We start from the raw sequence: 7481 nt of genomic DNA on the forward strand, positions 1-7481 counted from the left end.
GACAATCCAAGTATTCCTTTACATTACATTTTTCCTTGTGTTACTTTCGTTCAAGCAAACGCTCGGTTGACTCCTATTGCGAAATGTCGGAGTTAACAGGGATAGCCGCCATCTTGGACTCGCTTCAGCTTTTTGAATGCTAATATCTAGAGTTTTGATTTATCAATATTCAAACAAATTTTATAGGGAGCATTATAAGAAAGATTTCTATTAACATTCCAAATATAAATGAAAAATATTGAAAAACAAAAAAGTTAGAAAAATACGATTTTTTAAATTTGCATCTCGTAACGACCGGAAGTATTGACGACGCACAAAAAGGTGATTCTGCAAACCAGAAAGTCACGAGCTATCGTCTCCAATAAATCTCCAGTTCATATCTTTAGCCATTATCGACTGCACAACTTCATATAATGACGCATTTTTTGTGAAAGTTTCGTTGAAAACCGCTGAATAGTTTTCGAGAAATCCCGTCCACAAAATTTTGTCAAAAAAAGAATAATAACTAGATGCGTTCTTGTTGCTGGTGCAACAAGCAGGTCTTCCGACCGACTTCTCTTTTTCCATATTGTCTGCGTCATCCCATGAAATAGATTTCATAATGTATTTTTTCGTTTACGTTCATTTACAGAAGTTTCTCAACACAGATCGTGATTGTTCCAGGTATTTCACAAAATATCTCCAAATATAGCTTTTAAAAATCGGAAAAATCTTCCACACATGTTATAAAAGAGTGAAAAGAAATTTGCAACTGAAAAAAGACAAAAACAAAGAAAAAAATTGGGGAACGCCCCGAGCGGGATTCGAACCCCCGACATTAAGACAAAGTTTGGTTCGGTCATATCTTTGCAATAAACGCACGCATGAAAAAAATAAAAACATATATAGATATCTTTGAAGACGCTCTATAAACCCTGTAAATCCGAAAGAAAAATATTGAAAAACAAAAAAGTTGAAAAATTAGACTTTTTGAATTCACCTCCGTTTGCGACCGGAAGTAGGAACGACAAAAAATGAAGGACGTTCGGCACATCTACATGTGATGGTCTTTCATGTCCATAAGTTTCAATGTCATATCTTTGGCCGTTTTCGAGAAAAGTTGTGTACAAAAATCCATTTAAAAAATACAAATTTCCCCAAAAATCGCGAACGCAAGAAAATTTTGAAAAAATGAAAAACACGTCTGGAGATATTAACCTGGTGCATCTTTCCTGTAAAAATCTTTGAAATCCGTACAGTCACAGCGGAGATATCGCCATGGAAATGAAAAAGGAATAATAATAATAATAATAATAGGAAACCGACGGAAAACAATAAGGTCTTCCGAAGGAAGTCGGAAGACCTTAATAATAATAATAATAATAGGAAACCGACGGAAAACAATAAGGTCTTCCGAAGGAAGTCGGAAGACCTTTATAATAGGAAACCGACGGAAAACAATAAGGTCTTCCGAAGGAAGTCGGAAGACCTTAATAATAAGAAACAATACAATCACTATAAGGTCTTCCGAAGGAAGTCGGAAGACCTTAATTACAAAATTTCGCCTAGGTTCACGGCAAAATATGGCCGACGCAAAATAATTCCTGAATTTTCCTCTTTAACTCGAGCATTCCTGCATTGGACAGGTCTGATGTTTGATATGAGATGATAAACCATGTGTAAACTTTCTTAGTTTAGCGGAATCATGAACATTTTCGGCGTGATGAATGAATTGTTTACAGTAGCGATGAGGCCACCGCGCAGCTGCGAGCGGATCCAAGGATTTATGAATGAATTAAAAAAGATGGAAAAAGAGTTCGATTTCTTTTATTTTATTTAATGACATTATTCATATGCAAGTAAAAGATATACAAGAAAATGCGAGATGCTAAAAAATGCAGCTGACAATCTTTATTTTCTCAAGATAAAAAAAAAAAATTAATGAAATAATTATAAATTCTACAGACAAAACATAGGAAGAATGAATGATAGCAAATTATCAGATGACATTAGGGGAACTAATTTTTTTATGAATGAAACTTTTAAAACGTTACTTGTAAGTTGTATATGTTATATCTGCGAATTCTACCTGGCTGCGCGCTTCCGAGGGGGGGGGTGGGGGGCTGTCTTGAATATAGACTTGTAAATTACCATTATTTTGTAGAAAGAATTAAGCCTTATCATTTTCTTAACTTCAAGAAGAGTGCCTTGTTATATAAATGTCAAGGTCATTTTTTGTAGAATGTAAAACATTAAAGCGGGATTAGCATTCACTTCAATAAGTTAGAAAGGTGGGGATAGGTTTTTTACAGTTAACAAAAAAATGGGGGGGGGGATAATAAGATGCAAACACATGATATATGTTTTCAACATTTTATTTGCTAATATCTCGTCTCTATTGAACCAGGGAAGGTTTTCTAAAGGTCCATTCCCCATCCCGGGGAAGACCGTCCCTGCACATTGGTACAATGTATATTACCTCTCGAGCAGTCTATTTATGAGAAAAAGAAATTAATATTTTTTAGTGTTTAAGGAAACGCTAAACCTACGTTTGCGAAAGTTCTAAGACATTCAAAGATATTTTATTCCTTCTTTATCAAATCATGAAACTGGTTATACGTGAAATCAGCAAAGAGGGGCCTTTACTTATGCCATGAATATCACAGAAAAAGATAGAAAGAAAGACAAAGAAAATTAAAAAATCGAGTTTTAATCCCCTTTTCTGTGACGACCGGAAGAATTGACGACGGACAAAATGTTGTTCGACACATCTTTAAGTCATGATCTATGATATCCGACACAATAAACTTTCATATCTTAAGCTGTTCTGGAGAAATGGACCGGACAAAGGTCATTTCCAAAAGTTGGTCAATACGAAAATAGTAAGAATACTAGATGCGTTCTTGTTGCTGGTGCAACAAGCAGGTCTTCCGACCGACTTCTCTTTTCCATATTGTCTGCGTCATCCCATGAAATAGATTTCATAATGTATTTTTTCGTTTACGTTCATTTACAGCAGTTTCTCAACACAGATCGTGATTGTTCCAGGTATTTCACAAAATATCTCCAAATATAGCTTTTAAAAATCGGCAAAATCTTCCACACATGTTATAAAAGAGTGAAAAGAAATTTGCAACTGAAAAAAGACAAAAACAAAGAAAAAATTTGGGGAACGCCCCGAGCGGGATTCGAACCCCTGACATTAAGACAAAGTATGGTTCGTTCATATCTTTGCAATAAACGCACGCATGAAAAAAATGAAAACATATATAGATATCTTTGAAGACGCTCTATAAACCCTGTAAATCCGAAAGAAAAATATTGAAAAACAAAAAAGTTGAAAAATTAGACTTTTTGAATTCACTTCCGTTTGCAACCGGAAGTAGGAACGACAAAAAATGAAGGACGTTCGGCACATCTACATGTGATGGTCTTTCATGTCCATAAGTTTCAATGTCATATCTTTGGCCGTTTTCGAGAAAAGTTGTGTACAAAAATCCATTTAAAAAAAACAAATTTCCCCAAAAATCGCGAACTGAAGAAAATTTTGAAAAAATGAAAAACACGTCTGGAGATATTAACCTGGTGCATCTTTCCTGTAAAAATCTTTGAAATCCGTACAGTCACAGCGGAGATATCGCCATGGAAATGAAAAAAAGAATAATAATAATAACTAGATGCGTTCTTGTTGCTGGTGCAACAAGCAGGTCTTCCGACCCACTTCTCTTTTGCAATCTAGCCTGCGTCATCCTATTAAATAGATTCCATAATGTATTTTTTTTTTGTTTACGTTCATTTACAGTAGTTTCTCAACACAGATCGTGATTGTTCCAGGTATTTCACAAAATATCTCCAAATATAGCTTTTAAAAATCGGCGAAATTTTCCACACATGTTATAAAAGAGTGGAAAGTAATTTGCAACTGAAAAGAGACAAAAACAAAGAAAAAATTTGGGGAACGCCCCGAGCGGGATTCGAACCCGCGACAGTAAGACAAAGTTTGGTTCTGTCATATCTTTGCAATAAACGCACGCATGAAAAAAATGAAAACATATATAGATATCGTTGAAGACGCTCTATAAACCCTGTAAATCTGAAAGAAAAATATTGAAAAACAAAAAAGTTGAAAAATTAGACTTTTTGAATTCACTTCCGTTTGCGACCGGAAGTAGGAACGACAAAAAATGAAGGACGTTCGGCACATCTACATGTGATGCTCTTTCATGTCCATGAGTTTCAATGTCATATCTTTAGCCGTTTTCGAGAAAACTGGGGTACAAAAATCCATTTAAAAAATACAAATTTCCCCAAAAATCGCGAACGGAGGAAAATTTTGAAAAAATGAAAAACACGTCTGGAGATATGAACCTGGTGCATCTTTCCTGTAAAAATCTTTGAAATCCGTACAGACACAGCTGAGATATCGCCATAACTATGAAAAAAGAATAATAATAATAATAATAATAATAATAATAGGAAACCGACGGAAAACAATAAGGTCTTCCGAAGGAAGTCGGAAGACCTTAATAATAGGAAACCGACGGAAAACAATAAGGTCTTCCGAAGGAAGTCGGAAGACCTAATAATAATAAGAAACAATAGAATCACTATAAGGTCTTCCGTGAAGACGGAAGACCTTAATAACTAGATGCGTTCTTGTTGCTAGGGCATAACAAGTAGGTCTTCCGACCGACTTTTCTTTAGAGTTCTATGCTGCGTCATCCCATGAAATAGATTTCATAATTGTATTTTTTTTTTCGTTTACGTTCATTTACAGTAGTTTCACAACACAGATCGTGATTGTTCCAGGTATTTCACAAAATATCTCCAAATATAGCTTTAAAAAATCGGCAAAATGTTCCACACATGTTATAAAAGAGTGAAAAGTAATTTGCAACTGAAAAAAGACAAAAACAAAGAAAAAATTTGGGGAACGCCCCTAGCGGGATTCGAACCCCCGACAGTAAGACAAAGTTTGGTTCGGTCATATCTTTGCAAAAAACACACGCATGAAGAAAATGAAAACATATATAGATATCTTTGAAGACGCTCTATAAACCCTGTTAATCCGAAAGAAAAATATTGAAAAACAAAAAAGTTGAAAAATTAGACTTTTTGAATTCACCTCCGTTTGCGACCGGAAGTAGGAACGACAAAAAATGAAGGACGTTCGGCACATCTACATGTGATGGTCTTTCATGTCCATAAGTTTCAATGTCATATCTTTGGCCGTTTTCGAGAAAAGTTGTGTACAAAAATCCATTTAAAAAATACAAATTTCCCCAAAAATCGCGAACGCAAGAAAATTTTGAAAAAATGAAAAACACGTCTGGAGATATTAAGCTGGTGCATCTTTCCTGTAAAAATCTTTGAAATCCGTACAGTCACAGCGGAGATATCGCCATGGAAATGAAAAAGGAATAATAATAATAATAATAATAGGAAACCGACGGAAAACAATAAGGTCTTCCGAAGGAAGTCGGAAGACCTTAATAATAATAATAATAATAGGAAACCGACGGAAAACAATAAGGTCTTCCGAAGGAAGTCGGAAGACCTTAATAATAATAATAATAATAGGAAACCGACGGAAAACAATAAGATCTTCCGAAGGAAGTCGGAAGACCTTTATAATAGGAAACCGACGGAAAACAATAAGGTCTTCCGAAGGAAAGGGAAGACCTTAATAATAAGAAACAATACAATCACTATAAGGTCTTCCGAAGGAAGTCGGAAGACCTTAATTACAAAATTTCGCCTAGGTTCACGGCAAAATATGGCCGACGCAAAATAATTCCTGAATTTTCCTCTTTAACTCGAGCATTCCTGCATTGGACAGGTCTGATGTTTGATATGAGATGATAAACCATGTGTAAACTTTCTTAGTTTAGCGGAATCATGAACATTTTCGGCGTGATGAATGAATTGTTTACAGTAGCGATGAGGCCACCGCGCAGCTGCGAGCGGATCCAAGGATTTATGAATGAATTAAAAAAGATGGAAAAAGAGTTCGATTTCTTTTATTTTATTTAATGACATTATTCATATGCAAGTAAAAGATATACAAGAAAATGCGAGATGCTAAAAAATGCAGCTGACAATCTTTATTTTCTCAAGATAAAAAAAAAAAAATTAATGAAATAATTATAAATTCTACAGACAAAACATAGGAAGAATGAATGATAGCAAATTATCAGATGACATTAGGGGAACTAATTTTTTTATGAATGAAACTTTTAAAACGTTACTTGTAAGTTGTATATGTTATATCTGCGAATTCTACCTGCTGTCTTGAATATAGACTTGTAAATTACCATTATTTTGTAGAAAGAATTAAGCCTTATCATTTTCTTAACTTCAAGAAGAGTGCCTTGTTATATAAATGTCAAGGTCATTTTTTGTAGAATGTAAAACATTAAAGCGGGATTAGCATTCACTTCAATAAGTTAGAAAGGTGGGGATAGGTTTTTTACAGTTAACAAAAAAATGGGGGGGGGGATAATAAGATGCAAACACATGATATATGTTTTCAACATTTTATTTGCTAATATCTCGTCTCTATTGAACCAGGGAAGGTTTTCTAAAGGTCCATTCCCCATCCCGGGGAAGACCGTCCCTGCACATTGGTACAATGTATATTACCTCTCTGCAAGCAGTCTATTTATGAGAAAAAGAAATTAATATTTTTTAGTGTTTAAGGAAACGCTAAACCTACGTTTGCGAAAGTTCTAAGACATTCAAAGATATTTTATTCCTTCTTTATCAAATCATGAAACTGGTTATACGTGAAATCAGCAAAGAGGGGCCTTTACTTATGCCATGAATATCACAGAAAAAGATAGAAAGAAAGACAAAGAAAATTAAAAAAATCGAGTTTTAATCCCCTTTTCTGTGACGACCGGAAGAATTGACGACGGACAAAATGTTGTTCGACACATCTTTAAGTCATGATCTATGATATCCGACACAATAAACTTTCATATCTTAAGCTGTTCTGGAGAAATGGACCGGACAAAGGTCATTTCCAAAAGTTGGTCAATACGAAAATACGGAAGAATACTAGATGCGTTCTTGTTGCTGGTGCAACAAGCAGGTCTTCCGACCGACTTCTCTTTTTCCATATTGTCTGCGTCATCCCATGAAATAGATTTCATAATGTATTTTTTCGTTTAAATTACGTTCATTTACAGCAGTTTCTCAACACAGATCGTGATTGTTCCAGGTATTTCACAAAATATCTCCAAATATAGCTTTTAAAAATCGGCAAAATCTTCCACACATGTTATAAAAGAGTGAAAAGAAATTTGCAACTGAAAAAAGACAAAAACAAAGAAAAAATTTGGGGAACGCCCCGAGCGGGATTCGAACCCCCGACATTAAGACAAAGTTTGGTTCGGTCATATCTTTGCAATAAACGCACGCATGAAAAAAATGAAAACATATATAGATATCTTTGAAGACGCTCTATAAACCCTGTAAATCCGAAAGAAAAATATTGAAAA

Source organism: Saccostrea cucullata, unplaced genomic scaffold (assembly GCF_032062105.1).
Source record: "Saccostrea cucullata isolate Sc308-1 unplaced genomic scaffold, CSIRO_AGI_Scuc_v1 ctg8064, whole genome shotgun sequence".
NCBI lineage: Eukaryota > Metazoa > Mollusca > Bivalvia > Ostreida > Ostreidae > Saccostrea > Saccostrea cuccullata.